At 46.5% G+C, this 15759-nt stretch overlaps 1 protein-coding gene and 1 long non-coding RNA gene across 2 annotated transcripts in view; both read right to left on the reverse strand.

Moving 5' to 3' along the window:
• LOC144668955 (uncharacterized) overlaps nt 1–15759 on the reverse strand; it is a 43071-nt gene that overhangs the window by 14975 nt on the left and 12337 nt on the right. The window lies entirely within an intron of this gene.
• Nucleotides 1–15759, reverse strand: part of LOC144668954 (uncharacterized) — a 30770-nt gene that overhangs the window by 14133 nt on the left and 878 nt on the right. The window lies entirely within an intron of this gene.

A 15759-nucleotide genomic window follows, 5' to 3' on the forward strand; every position in this document is an offset into this window, starting at 1 on the left:
CTAAAAGCTACTGCGGATGCTGGAAGCCTCTATATTGAGAGACCAAACGCAAACTGGGTGACCGCTTTGCAGAACACCTGTGGTCTGTCCGCAAGAAAGACCCAAACCTCCCTGTCGCTTGCCATTTTAACACTCCACCCTGTTCTCTTGCCCACATGTCTGTCCTTGGCTTGCTGCATTGTTCCAGTGAAGCCCAACGCAAACTGGAAGAACAGCACCTCATCTTCCGACTAGGCACTTTACAGCCTTCCGGGCTGAATATTGAATTCAACAACTTTAGATCTTAAACTCCCTCCCCCCATCCCCACCCCGTTTCTTCCCCCTCCCTTTTTTTTCAATAATTTATATAGATTCTTCTTTTCCCACCTATTTCCATTATTTTTAAATCTACAACTAATACTTTGTTAGTCTTTCCACCCCACCCCCACTAGAGCTGTACCTTGAGTGTCCTGCCATCCATTCTTAATTAGCACTTTTCTTAGATAATATCACCACCTTCAACACCTCTTTGATCCTTTTGTCTGTGACATCTTTTGATTATCTGCTCCTATCACTGCTTGCTTATCCCTACAACCACCCCACCCTCAACTTCTCTCTCCCCCCGCCCCCCACCTTACACCGGCTTATATTTCACCTCTCTCCTAACTATACTTCAGTTCTGCCGAAGGGTCATGAGGACTCGAAACGTCAACTGTTTTCTTCTCCACCGATGCTGCCAGACCTGCTGAGTTTTTCCAGGTAATTCTGTTTTTGTTTTAGAGTAGATAGGTGCCTGATGACCAGCATGGAGATGATGGCCCGGAGGACCCCTTTCCATGCTGTCAAATTCTATGACTCTATGGTTGAGTTAGACCGATTTTTGATTGACAAGAGAGTTGAGGGTTATGGGGACAGGCAGTAAAGTGGAGTTAAGGCCACAATCAGATCAGCCATGATCTTGTCGACTCATGGAACAGGCTTGAGGGGCCGAATGGCCTAATCCTGGTCCTATTTCTTTTGTCCTTATAACCCACAAAACCAGAATCCTCTCCCTGTTTCCTCATGTTCATTCTCCGACAATCACCAGGGCTCAGTCTTTAACAGCCCAATCTTCACCATTCATCTGATGTTCCCTTGATCCTGATTTGTCCTCTCATCAGCTGCTTTCCCCCCTGGCTGGAGAATCTAGAACTAGGGGGTCATAGTCTCAGGATAAAGTGTCAGACATGGAGGACTGGGAGGAGCAGAGAATTCTTTGTGAATCTTTGGAATCCTCTACCCCAGAGAGCCGTGGGTGCTCACTGGGTATATTGAAAATTGAGATCATTGGACACTCAATGAATCAAGAGCAATGGGAGTGGGTGGAAAAGTGGTGTCGAGGCAGAAGATGAGCCATGATCTAACTGAGGCTTGAAGGGTCAAAAGGCCCACTCCAGCTTGTGCTTCCGATGCTAAGCTGAGGGAGTTAGCAGGAATCAGGCACAAAACTCATCATTATGGAGTAACCTACTACCCTCTCAACCTTCTGTCCTCACCGACTTGCATGAATGATCTGAGCACCCGCACCTTTTACTTTTCATTGCATTAAAGAGGGAGAGAGAGATTCTCAAAGATTGAATGCAGACTTCACATCCAGAGAAGATTTGTGGAAGAGAGTCTTGGCCTTTTCTCCTTTTGATTCTTGCTCTTCCTATGGTTGGTGATGATACAGTGCGAACATTTAGTTCTTTGGGGTGCAGTGGTGGGGGTTGGGCTCCATTTTAAAAGGCCATTTCTTGTGTGTTTCAAATGATCAAATTGTACAATCATAAGAAATAAGAGCTGGAGTTGGTCATTTGGCCCCTCGCACCTGCTCCGCTATTCAACCAATCATGACAGACCTTCTAACTCAATTCCCCCCTTCCCCCATTTCCAGCAATACGATAAAGGGGTAGACAAACGCGATTAATATGTTATAGAATCTGTCGCTTCAATTAGATACAGGCTTTAGCATAGTTTCACTTCAAAGCTGACTCCTTGGAAAGTAAACAGTTGATGGTGTAGAGGCCTCTAGGGGTACAGATGGACAAGTCAGAAAGTAGCAACGCACGTTAGCAATTAAGGCCATTAAGAAGAAGGAAAAGCAAAGAATGCACTGGGGCTCTTCGTTTCTGGAGGGATAGAATTGAAAAGCAGAGAAGTTACATCAAACTTGGATCAAACCTTGGTTGGACCACACTTGGAGTACGGTGAACAGTTATGGTCCTCAGTATAAAAAGGGATTTGGAGGTACTGGAGAAGGTGCCAAAATAATTGGCTAGAATGGAGAGATTAGACTTATTGGAACTATTAAACAGGGTGCTCCTATCCCTAGGATCGAGGGGTGACCTGATAAAAGGACTTTTATGTGAAAGCGTTCAATAGGGTAAGATATAGAGAGAATGTTTCCACCTGTAGAGAGACCAGGGCTAGAGTCCATCGATATAAGACAGATAGTCACTAATAAATCCGGTCGGGAATTCAGGAGAAACTTCTTTATCCAGAGAGTGGTAAGAATGTGGAACTCGTACCAAAGGGTTGGGGTTGGGGTGAATAGAATAGATGCATTCAAGGGGAAGCCAGATAAACAGGAATGAGAAAAGAGTAGAAGCATATGCTGATAGGGTCAGATGAAGAGGAGAGCTCATATGCAGCTGAAACATCAGCATGGATCCATAATTCTATGTAATTATTTGAATCCGATAAACTGATACCTTCGAGAGTTGAGGTGTTGCAAGTGTGAATCTTATCAATTCTCCTCCTCTTCCTCTTGGGTGAGGACAGGGTTAGCCTCAGATGTGAAGACCCCCCCTCCCCCCCCCCAAAGTCGAGCCGTTTTGGCTCGCCTGTGAGAAAATATTCTTTTGGCTAATCTGACGGGCACAGGCAGCTGGTACCCCCGGCCTCAAGGAGCGGGTGGGGAGAAAGCCCAGAGAACGACGTTGAGCCTCTGCAGTGGGATTTTCACTGTGAGTTACGTTGCACAACCTATTCATGAAAATGCAATACTGATTTTTCACCCGGACTAGATTGTCACTAAATTCAATTTGCATTGCTCCCTGCTGTTAGTAGAATAGACCATGCCACACCATGTGTTCAAAACAATTAATAACATAAGAGAATTATCTATGCGGTCCTCTTAATACCACGTTTAATTCGAATCCAAGTGACATTGATTACCCCACTAGGATATGACACTGTATGGTTCTTCTACATCTACACGTGACTCAGTTTAAAATAGTAATACTTTGTTAGATTAAATATTCCTTCCATTACCATACCATTTTATATCTTTTTCTTTTCATGTAGCTGTTGCTTTCTCCCTCTTTTGATAAATCTTTTATCTTCCTCTCCCTGTTTTCAACTTTTCAACCAACTATCTCATGCTTTCGGCCCTTCTGTCTTTCATTTCCTGCCGTCACCTTCACCTTTGTCCCTTCCCTTCCCTCGCTCTTTCCTCTCATCTCTTTCTCTCTCTCTCCCTTGGTGCTCTACTCTGTTCTCAGCATTTTCCATCTCTCCCCTATCTAACTACAAAGCTCTCTGACCTCCTCTTAATCTCTCTCTCTCTCTCTCTCTCTCGCTCTCTTTTTAAAACAATACTTCTGCCAGCTTTCTCCTCTATTTCGCCACCGCTTTCAGCTTCCCTCCTGGCTGTTCCTGTTCTGGCTCCTGTCTCCTCATCTATCATTCCCCCCCCACACCCCCCCACCCTCTCAGCTGTCTGCCGTTCTCGCCAGCAGACAGCCGAAAAACAAAATTAAAAAAAAAAATAAAACCAAAAACAAAAAGGGTCGAGAGTTTGTGCTCAGCGGACGCAATTCTGTGCACCGATTCCAGAGACTGGCATCCTTGCAATCCTGTTGCCTAACAGATGTCTTCAGGTGCCAGGGGCACCGTCGGCCACCTCTCTGCCATCCCCTGATGCTGGGCAGCCGGGCCAGCAGCTCGTTGGCCCCAGCGGAGGGGAAGAAGCCGGCTGGTCCCAAGTCCACACCCACTTTCCAGCCTGCACCCCACCATCCTCCCACACGAGTGCGAGTGCAGGCTCAGTGGCGCCTTGCCTGCTTTTATGAAACATCTCGAGCCGTCCAAACTGGAAACTCCTCCACTGTCCGAGCGGTGGCCTGTTTCCCAGCCCCCCCCCCGCCTTCCCCTCCTTCCCCTGTTGTGGTTTCTGCTTTGGCGCCCAACCTGCACGTCCAGCTGAGCTGCAACTGTCTGAAAAATATGCTTCCTGTCATTCACTTTGAAAATATCGAGGGCCAGCCACATCGTGGAAGAATATTGCAATCAACCCAAGAAAGACCACCACTTGAAGTAGATGATTAAATTACAGTTGAGTAAAGTCAGTGAGGATCTTTAGTAAATAGTAATTTATGTTGCCATGGTGACTGTGCATCTCCATTAGGCCAGGGCACAGAATAATACATGCCTCTCATTAAGTCCCTGATTGACTGCAAACTTTTATAGAGAGCTGCATGGACAAAATGCTCACGGAATTCTCTATATTCCTGTGATTTTCTTTTCGAGAGAGGGCTCATTGCGGCCTTGGCTAGATTGTGCATTCGCAGTGAGACCTGCACTCATAAAAGATCGAGCCAGAGGTGGGACAGTAGTCTTGTACCCTGTTTCCCTCTCCCCACCATCTTCAACCCATTCTTCCTCCAGGGATACCTTCCCCTCTTGGAGGATGGGACTGCTGAACTTATCCTTAGGGGCAGGCTTGAGGGGCCAAATGGCCTACTCCCGCTTCTATTTCTTATGTTCTTATCCTCTTTTATTCTATCCCCGATTGAGATCAGCAGGCCACAGCTTCCAACTCGCCCTCATCCTGCATTGTTCCTTGATGTGTATACAGGGTTGCATGTAATAACCTCACAACTCCTTGCCAGAATTGGAGATGACCCTGTAAATCATCGCCTACTGCAAGTGAATGGGATTGACCTGATGCATCTAACCTGTGTTATGTGACTATCCTCCACTCACTGCATTTTTCATTGGAAAAATAACTCTGCTTTTATAGGGAGACGTTGCTGTAGTTACGGTCAGGAGCTCTGTTTGCTTTAGTTGGAAAAGACTCTTATGAAATAGACTCTGTTGCATAAATAGATCTTGTTTGGTACATTAGCTGAAAGCAGGCTCTGAACCATCCACTACAACACCAGCACCCCCCAACATGCTTGGCTGAGTTTCCACAAGTTTTTGAGTTGGAAGGTCTCCCTGCAGGTTGCACAATACGTTCAGACTCGGTTGTTGCTCCAGTGAGTTTTGTTCAGCAAGGATATCAAGGCATACGGAGCAAGGGTGGGAAAGGAGCTGAGGTGGAGATCAGCCATGGTCTCATTGAATGTCAGGCCCAAGGGGCTGAATGGCCTCCTCCTTCTGTTCCTTTTCATGTTCCTGGGAATACAGCAGCAAGGCGATGTGTGAAAGTGGCCTGGAATAATTGTCCCTCTTTTCCTCCATTTCATCATCTCCGTTGACAGTGCAGATGAAGAATTCATCTTGTGGTCAGTCTTGGGTACAAACTCCAAAACATGGGCACAATGTTAATCAAGAAAGCTTCCAGAACGTTCTCTACCTTCTATTCCCCATGTAAATCTGTGCAAATATATAAGCACCAATACCTTCTCCCTAGTTTTGTCCAGGAGGTCACTTAGTGAAGGATGAAACTGAAGCGAATCTTCACTCAGTTCTTATATTTATTTACAAAGTGAAACATTACAAGCAAATACCTCCTAAATCAACCACCTACAGGTTCAGTAAGTGTCTCTTTTTAATATTTGAAACTCTTTCGAGTTATCAACAGTCACAGATTGTAACTCTTTCGAGTACAATCACAGTTCTTGGTTTCGGGGAGTGGGACATGAACCCACAACCCTCTGATTCAAAGGCGAGGGTGCTATGGACTGAGCCACAGCTGACACCTCCTTAGTATCTCTTTTTATGTGCTCAAGTAAAATCCCAATTAATGCCCTCCACCTGTATATAGTTAAACACAATTAATGTACAATTAACACCTCACCCACTGTTGAACAGCTTGTGCTAAGCTGAGGTAATCCATTGTATCGTCATTTCAAAGAAGTTATGAACTTTGCAGAGAAACCACTTCCCTAAAGTCCGAATTAGACAGGATTCTACCACATCTACTGACAGAAACATGATCAAAGGAGCTTTCTCCATTCTCATTGAGGGAAGCTTCTATGCTGTTAGAACCAAAATAGCAGAATGCTTAATCACGGAAATAGTACATCAGTATAGTGTGGATTAAGGCCATTCGACCCATCAGGGCCGTTCGCTTCACAACTATGTGTAACTTCCCAAGATGGGGTGACACTGCAATATTCGCATTGGCCAAGTGATGTAGAAACTAGTAAATGTTGCCAAACTAGTCAGTTGGGCACAATACTTGTGATTGTCATGGTCACATAGTTTCAGGGTGATCTTCAATTTAGCCAGCCTGTTAATCCAGACTTAGAGCCCATACTTACAGTTCTGACCCATTGCATTCGAGACATAGCCGGCCCAAAGACCCTGGCTTAACTTCTCCTCCCCCTCCCTCTCCCCCCACACCTGCCAGGTGGAAACAGGGCATGGTTACGGGAGGGGGTGGGGGGGTGTGGATTGTGGATGATAGTTAAAATATGGGCAGTCACTTACCAACCAACACCTCTCCCCCCCCCATAACTTTCCCACCATTCTCAGATCTTAACCAGCCCCTTTGAGCAGATGAGCACATCACTTAGAGGAAGGCTGCAGGATCCTTCCTTAAAGATGTGGATTAGAATGTCTCTGATATTAGTCCAAGGCCTGAACAGCGAGGCTGAACCAGGCCTTCCCTGTCAGACCAGACCTCCTGGGAAGGGGTCTGGGGTGGGGTGGGGTACAAGAGAAACAGGAATGCTTCTTCAAGCCTCGGCCCTCCCTTACCCTGGCTTTCCCTCCCTCCTTCAAATCAGGGCCAGAGCACTCCTGCCCCTCAGGTGACTTCCTTTGTTACCCAACGATACCAAACCTGGGGGAATGACAAACAGTGAGGGTGACATGAATTGCCTGCAACAGGACATAGGGTAGGCTAGCAGAATGGGCAGGCATAGGGCAGCTGGAATTCAGTATAGAGAATGTGAGGGTGATGTGCTTTGGCAGGAGGGATAAGGAGAAACAATTAACCCGTTGGTGGTCCCTTGGAACAAGGAGAGCACTTGCCACAGGGTACAGCCTGTGGCAAGAACTTGCACATGGGGTCTTTTAGTGTGGGGAGGCCGTTGTGCCGTAGTTACTGCACAGTCCGAGCTGACCAGGAGACTCCCCTATTCTTATCGCCTGCCCTAGGCTTATCGGAAGGATTTACAGGTCGATAATCGATCTGTTTGGCCATGTTATGAATGCACCTTCCTTCGTCATCGAGTCCTGGAGTGGAAAGTGAACCCAGAGCTTCTGGTTTAGAAGTAGGGATGATACCCACAGTGCCATAAAGCCTCCTGGGAAATGCAATATAGACTTATTGGCACAATTCTAAAGAGAGTGCATGAACAGAGGAACCTGGGAGTGCACATGAATCAATCCTTGAAGGTGGCTGAACATGTTGAGAGTGTGGTTAGCAAAGCATATGGGATCATAAATGCAGGCATTGAGTATAAAAGCAGGGAAGCTGTGCTGAACTTTATAAGGCTCTGCTTAGGCCCCAACGAGAGTTTTACATCCAGTTCCAGTCACCACATGTTAGGAAAGACGTGAGGGTCTTTGAGAGGTGCAGAGGAGATTTACCAGAATGGTTCCAGGGATGGAGGGGATTTTAGTTACAAGGTTAAGTTGGGGAAGCTGGGGTTGTCCTCCTTGGAGTAAAGGAGGTTGAGGGGAGATCTGATGGTGCTGTACGAGGTTATGACAGGTTTAGATAAGGTAGACAGGGAAAAGCCGTTCCCATTAGCTGATGGCACAAGGATGAGGGGACTCAGGTTTAAGATTTTGGGAAGAGTTGCTGTTGTGGGGGAGGGTGGGGAATGCGGCGGGGGGGTGGGGTGGGGGTGCGGTGGGGGGAATGTGGCGGGGGAGTTGCTATGAGGAAGAGCTTTTTTAATGTAGCGGATGGTAATGACCTGGAACTTGCTACCCACGAGGGTGGTGGAAGCAGAGATGCTGAACGATTACAGAAAGAAATTAGATAGGCACGTGAGGGAAGTAAACTTGCAGAGCTACCGGGATTGAATGGGGTTTGGGGGGTGGAGGGGGGGAGTGGAACTGACTGGATTGCTCTGCGGGGGAGCTAGCATGGACTTGATGGGCCAAATGGCACCCTATGCCTCACACTTATCCTTTCTCCAAGTCCAATTTCGATTCTGGTGCCAGTTAGTGTTGCGCAGTGACCCATGTTCATTTGGAACATCACTGACAGCAGGTGAACAACATTAGAGATTCCTCCAAGTTCACCCACTCAGCAGGCAGCAGTGACTTTCCTCCTTATAGTGTGCGTTGGATTTGAACCCAGGCTGGAGAGATCAGAAGGCAGTGTTCCAAATCACTGCACCATCCAGCTTCCAATTCATCGATACCTCTGCTTGGTTGTAAATGATGGACTATTTGTGAAGCTATAGAAGAATGCTAAGCTACAGTTGGTGAAGAAAACTATCTTGTGGTTTATAACTTCTCCAAAACATCCGGTTCCCACTCCCCCCACACGAAAGAATAAAAGTAATAAAGTTCCTGTACAGAGCATTACCACCTGTACCTTAAGTCTAATTCACTGTGGTTAATCCAGTATGAGTCTCCTTCTCGACATTGTAACAGATTGTAATAATTCCTGATACTCACTAAGCATTAACCCAGTACCCATCTGTGCTAAGTCTCAGTGATATAACTCTTGCCTCGGAGTCAGAAGGTTGTGTGTTTAATTCCAGAGAGACTTGAGCACAAAAAGTGAAGTTGACATTCCAGTGCAGGGCCGAGGGAGTACTCATTTGAAGAGTAGCTGGGAAGCAGTCCTCAGTGGCCTAACCAATACTTAGCCCTCGGCTAACATCCCTCTGGTCATCATCACATTACTGTTTGTGGGAGCTTGCTGTGGGCAGATTAGCTATGGCTACATTACAACAGTGGTTACACTTCCAAAATACTTCATTGGCTGTCAAGCCCTTGGGACATCCTGAGGTTGTGAAAGGCACGGTATTTTTCATTAAAAAGTTACAGTCTGTTCAAGAACTGAACCCAAATCCAAGGTGATTCTTGTGGAACTCCTCTCACAATGCTAAAAAGCAAGTTGTCTGATCATTGACCCTTCTTTCCCCCTTTGAAACCTTCACTGTTTCTATTTCAATTGATTCTCCTACATTAGGAGGAGGTGATGGTGTAGTGGTATTGTTGCTAGACTAGTGAGCCAAAGACCCAGGGTAATTCTCTAGGGACCCAGGTTCGAATCCTTCCACAGCAGATGATAGAATTTGAATTTAATAAACATCTAGACTTAAAAGTCTAATGATGACCATGAAACTATTGTCAATTGTCATTAAAAACCCATAAGGAAGGAAATCTGCTGTCCTTACCTGGTCTGGCCTGTGACTCCAGACCCACTCTTAACTGCCCACTGAGTTGTATCAAACCACTACAAAGCCTCAAAAAGGAACCTGGCACTGGAAATGACAACTGTTGACCCTGCAAAGTGCCTACCAACATCTAGTGGTCTGGCCCACTGGCAGGACCCTGCAGAGGTGGTGGCACAGTGGTATACAGCCAGGAGGGAGTCCTCAACATTTTCTCCAGACCCCATGAAGTCTCATGGCCATCAGGCCAAACATGGGCAAGGAAACCTCCTGCTGATTATCACGTACCGCCCTCCCTCAACTAATGAATCAGTGCTGTTCCATGTTGAACACCACTTGGAGGAAGCACTAAGGGTGGCAATGTACTCTGGATGGGGGGGAATTCAATGTCCATCACCAAGTAGTGGCTTGGTATTACCACTTCTGACCGGGCTGGCCGAATCCTAAAGGACATAACTGCTAGATTGGGCCTGCAGCAGGTGGCGAGGGAACCAACAAGAGGAAAAACATACTCACCAACCTGCCTGCTGCAGGTGCATCTGTCCGTGACAGTGTCGGTAGGAGTGATCACCACACAGTTGTTGTGGAGACAAAGCCCTAGGTTCACATTGAGGATACCCTCCATCGTGTTGTGTGGCACTACCACCGTGCTAAATGGGGTAGATTTCAAACAGATCCAGTAGCTCCAGACTGGGCAATCATGAGGCACTGTGGGTCATCAGCAGCAGCAGAATTGTACTCAAACACAATCTGTAACCTCATGACCTGGCAGATCCATCAAGCCAGGGGATCAACTCTGGTTCAATGAAGAATGCAGGAGGGCATGCCAGGAGCAGCACCAGGCATATCTAAAAATGAGGTGTCAACCTCTGGTGAAGCTATAACACGGGACTAATTGCATGCCAAACAGCATAGACAGAGCTAAGCGATCCCACAACAAACAGATCGGATCTGAGTCCTGCCACATCCAGTTGTGAATGGCGGTGGGCAATTAAACAACTCACTGGAAGAGGCTCCCCAAATATCCCCATTCTCAATGATGGGGGAGCCCAGCACATCAATGCAAAAGATAAGGCTGGAGTATTTACTACAATCTTCAGCCAGAAATGCCGAGTGGATGATCCATCTCAGCCTTCTCCAGAGGTCCGCAGCACCACACATGCCAGTTCGATTCACTCCATCTGATATCGAGAAACGGCTGAAGGCACTGGATAGTGCAAAGGCTATGGGCCCTGACAATATTCTGGCAACAGTACTGAAGACTTGTGCTCCAGAACTTGCCGCGCCCCTAGCCAAGCTGTTCCAGTGCAGCTACAACACTGGCATCTACCCGGCAATGTGCAAAATTGCCCAGGTATGTCCTGTACACAAAAAGCAGGACAAATCCAACCTGGTCAATTACTGACCCATCAGTCTACTCTTGGCTATCAGTAAAATAATGGAAGGGGTTATCAGCAGTGCTATCAAGCGGCACTTGCTTATCAATTACATGCTCACTGATGCCCACTTTGGGTTCTGCCAGGGCCACTCAGCTCCTGACCTCATTACAGCCTTGGTTCAAACATGGACAAAAAAGCTGAACTCCCAAGTTGAGGTGAGAGTAACTACCCTTGACATCAAGGCCGCATTTGACCGAATGTGACATCAAGGAGCCCTAGCAAAACTGGAGTCAATGCAGATCGGGGGGAAAACTCTCCACTGTTTGGAGTCATGCCTAGCACAAAGGAAGATGGTTGTGGTTGTTGGAGTCATCTCAGCTTCAGGATATCACTGCAGGAGTTCCTCAGGGTAGTGCCCTCAGCCCAACCATCTCCAGCTGATTCATCAATGACCTTCCTTCCATCATAAGGTCAGAAGTGGGGATGTTCACTGATGATTGCACAATGTTCAGCACCATTCATGACTCCTCAGATACTGAATCAGTCCATGTCCAAGTGCAGCAAGATCTGGACAATATCCAGGCTTGGGCTGACAAGTGACAAGTAACATTTGCACCACACAAGTGCCAGGCAATGACCATCTCCAAGAGAGAATCTAACCATCACCCCTTGATGTTCAATGGCATTACCATCACTGAATCCCTCACATGCTGAGGGTTACCATTGACCAGAAACTGAACTGGACTAGCCATATAAATACTGTGGCTACAAGAGCAGGTCAGAGGCTGGGAATCCTGTGACGAGTAACCCACCTCCTGACTCCCCAAAGCCTGTCCACAATCTACAAGGCACAAGTCAGGAGTGTGATGGAATACTCCCCACTTGCCTGGATGAGTGCAGCTCCCAAAACATCCAAGAAGCTCAACACCATCCAGGACAAAGCAGCCCTTGATTGGCACCGCATCCACAAACATTCACTCCCACCACCACCGACGCACAGTAGCAGCAGTGTGTACATTCTACAAGATGCACTGCAGGAATTTACCAAGGTTCCTTGGACAGCACCTTCCAAACCCATGAACACTACCATCTAGAAGGACAAGGGCAGCAGATAGATGGGAACACCACCACCTGGAAGTTCCCCTCCAAGTCACTCACCATCCTGACTTGGAAATATGTCACCGTTCCTTCACTGTATTGGGTTAAAATCCTGGAACTCCCTCCCTAACAGCACTGTGGGTGTACCTACACCACATGGTCTGCAGCGGTTCAAGAAGGCAGCTCACCACCACCTTCTCACGGGCAACTAGGGATGGGGCAATAAATGCTGGCCCAGCCAGCGAAAGCCCACATCCCGCGAATGAATAAAAAAGGGTTTGATCATTAACCTTCTAAGCTTCCTCATTCTTCTAAGCTCCAAGCAAATTGCCCTACACTTTCCTTCAATGAACATCTGCTTTATCAAAGGACCCAAGAAGTACTGAACTCACTCTGATTTTAAAAGGACCTCAGTTCCTTTCTCCCTCAGTTTCCCCTTGCTCTAACAACCTGTAGCATTCTAAAAGTCAAGCGTAGTGTCAACTCATCAATACTTAATTTTGTCTGACCAGCTAGAGCAGGTTGGAGGGCTGAATGGCCTTCTCATGTTCCAATGTTCCTATATCTCCACTTCTTCCTTACAACCTTGGCAATTTTCTACACCATGAACCTCTGTTCCTGCAAAGATAATATGGCAAACGCCTTAATAATGCCATCGCACAAGATTAATTGCATTTTCCTTTAGTGTTCTCATAGATACCAATAAATTGCCTCCAAGCCAAGAGGAAGCAGACCAAGATATTTTCAGCTGCACTTCAGGTTTCTCAAAGAAAACAGAAGTAATGAAGAGGTACTATGAACATTAAAACATTTTATAAGAGTTATCTAAAATCTTCTACCAGTCACTGTAATATAAATTGTTGGTTCTGTGAGCTGCTGGGGTTGTGCCAGTGGGGCAAGTTAGTTTTAATACCAGTTGGCTCGACACTGACAATATGTTCACCCTAAGGATCAATGATTTTGGCATCATCACACCAGCTTTCTTGGGAAATAATCTGTAGTAATTAGGGAAAGTTCTAGATCTGGTATTGAAACCAGATTGCTGAGGGAGGAAAGATATAGCCGATAATATACACTGCCTGCATCACTTCTGCAGAACTGACACGCCATAATGTTAATAGCTTGACAGAAAACTCCAACTGAACTCCTCATTATAAGGGCAGTATGTTACGCACACGCAGACAAATGCACACACATGCATGTACATGCACATGTGCACTTGATTTCAAGACAATAACATTCATATGTCCTCAGGGTTCACAATAGTTGTAATCGCTTGAGGAAGCTCCCCAGGTGACTCCCTGGCTAGATACACTACCCACTGAATCCATACAGAATTATAAGAATTATATCAGGGCTAAATTAAGAGACAAATTGCAGAGACTGCTCCTCATTCAGATACCATGCCCTTAGGGGACATTGGCGACCATGGACTTCCATTGGATTGGTCCATGATTATGTTTGGCAAAGCACAACAGTGGTTTGCTGTTGCCTTCTGCAGTCTGGCTGACCAGGAAACTCTCCCACTCTAACCGCCTGCCATCAGGCGTATCGGAAGGACCTACAGGCTGATGATCAACCTGTTTGGCCGCATTATGAACACACCTTCTGTGGCCATCAAGTCCTGAAGTGGGACTTGAACCCAGAGCTCCTGGCCCAGAGATAGGGACATCACCCACTGCACCACGTGACCTCCCACATTGCAGAGACGAGGCTTGCACAGGCTGAGTATCCTGTATCCATAAATCCAAAAACTGAACACATCCAAAAAACCGCACTTTTTCTGATCCTCATCGACCTTTAGCGCAGGAAGTCTGTGACCCGAGCTGACACGATCCTCGCCGACCGTACATGACCTTTGTTATTCAGTGCTACATCTTACTTTTCTAGCCATCTTATTTACTGTAGACTATAGCTAGTCTAGGCTTAGACCATTGTAATGTAAGTAGGCCAAAGCCTATATGCGGTAGCCGAAAACTAACATGATCTGAAATCCAAAACGCAATTGGCCCGGAGGTTTTGGTTAAGGATACATGGCCTGTATAAGTATAGATTAAGAGGTAATCTAACCGAGGTGTTTAAAACAATTAAAGAAATTGATAGGATAACTGAATTCATAAGATAGAGAGAGAGAGAGAGAGGATTTCCTCTGGTTGGGTTGGTGGCTGGGGTGGGGCTGGGGACTGGGGGCTGGTGGGGAGGACTAGTCCAGAACAAGAGAGCATAATCTTAAAATTAGAGCTAGGCTATTCAGGGGCGATGTCAGGAAGCACTTCACACAAGTTGCTGAGGCTGGGGGATCGATTGAAAAATTGAAAACGGAGATGATAGATTTTTGTTAGGTCAGGGTATGAAGGGTTATGGAGCTAAGATACACACCTGCCATGATCTAATTGAATAGCAGAACATGCTTAAGGGGCTGAATGGCCTCCTCTTGTTCCTATAAAAGGCTCCCACTTGTTTTCTGCTCCCTGTGATAAGTTTGTTGATGGTGTTGGCGGTTGGGTAGATATAACTGGCCTCAGTATCTCTAGTCAAGGCTATAGAAGAAATGCTTTGAAATTCTCTTTCCCAGTGGACACTGGAGGCTGGGTCAAGGCTGAGTTGGACAGATATTTGATCTACAAGGGAGTCAAGTGTTATGGGTGGGCCAGCAGGAAAGTGGCATTGAGGCCACAATTAGATCAGACGCAATCTTATTGAATGGTGGAGCAGGAACGGGGGGCTGAATGGCCTACTCCTGCTCCTATTTCTTAGGTTCTTATAGGAACATTGGAGCAGAAGTAGGCCATTCAGCCCCTCGAGCCCTGCTCCGCTATTCATTTAGATTATGACTGATCTTCTACCTCAATGCCACTATCTCCACATCCCTTGTTGTCATTGGTGTCTAGAAATCTATCGAGCTCTGCTTTGAACACACTCAATGACTGAGCCTCCATAGCCCTCTGAGGCAGAGAATTCCAAAGATTTACCAGTCTCTGAGTGAAGAAATTCCTCTCCATCTCAGTCCTAAATGGCCTATTCCTTATTCTGAAACTGTGTCTCTGGTTCTAGATGCCCCCACCCCCTCCCCCCAGCCAGGGGATACATCCTTCCTGCATCTACCCTCTCGAGCCCTGTAAGGACTTGGTACACTTCCATGAGGTCACCTCTCATTCTTCTAAACTCTCGAGGCCCAGTCTCCTCATCAGTCAACGCTGCCATCCCAGGGATTAGTCTAGATGATCCTAATCTAATGCCTCTGTTGAAAAATTGCATGAGCGAACAATGGAGTTCGAGGTCTCTTCATCAAGGGACCTTCACCCTCCAGGAAAGAGAGTTTGCTGATTGATGACAATCCCTTGGCCAATTGGTTGCGATGGGTACTGATGGTAGTCTTGGAATGGTAGCCCAGCAGAGCGGCTAGTAGTGGAATTGAATTCAGTAAACCCGGTGGGATTGTGCCAGAGAGGGAGAAGATGACCATGTTGTAAGGAAGCCCACATGATAACATGCTGTCTGACCTGGCCAGTCTTGTATGTGACAACACTCCTGAGCGATGTGGCCAGATTTTACCACCCTTGTGCAAGCCAACCATGAAACTAATAATAACCTACCGTCACGTCTTTGGGAAATTATTTATTAATTACCCATCCCCAATGACAACAAGTCTTTTTTAAAAAAAAGGATAATGTCTGAGGGCATGAATTAATACCTTAAGGGGAAGAGGTAGTGAAGAAATTGCTACAACTTGGATCTCATCTGTC

This window comes from Cetorhinus maximus, chromosome 28 (assembly GCF_964194155.1).
Source record: "Cetorhinus maximus chromosome 28, sCetMax3.hap1.1, whole genome shotgun sequence".
NCBI lineage: Eukaryota > Metazoa > Chordata > Chondrichthyes > Lamniformes > Cetorhinidae > Cetorhinus > Cetorhinus maximus.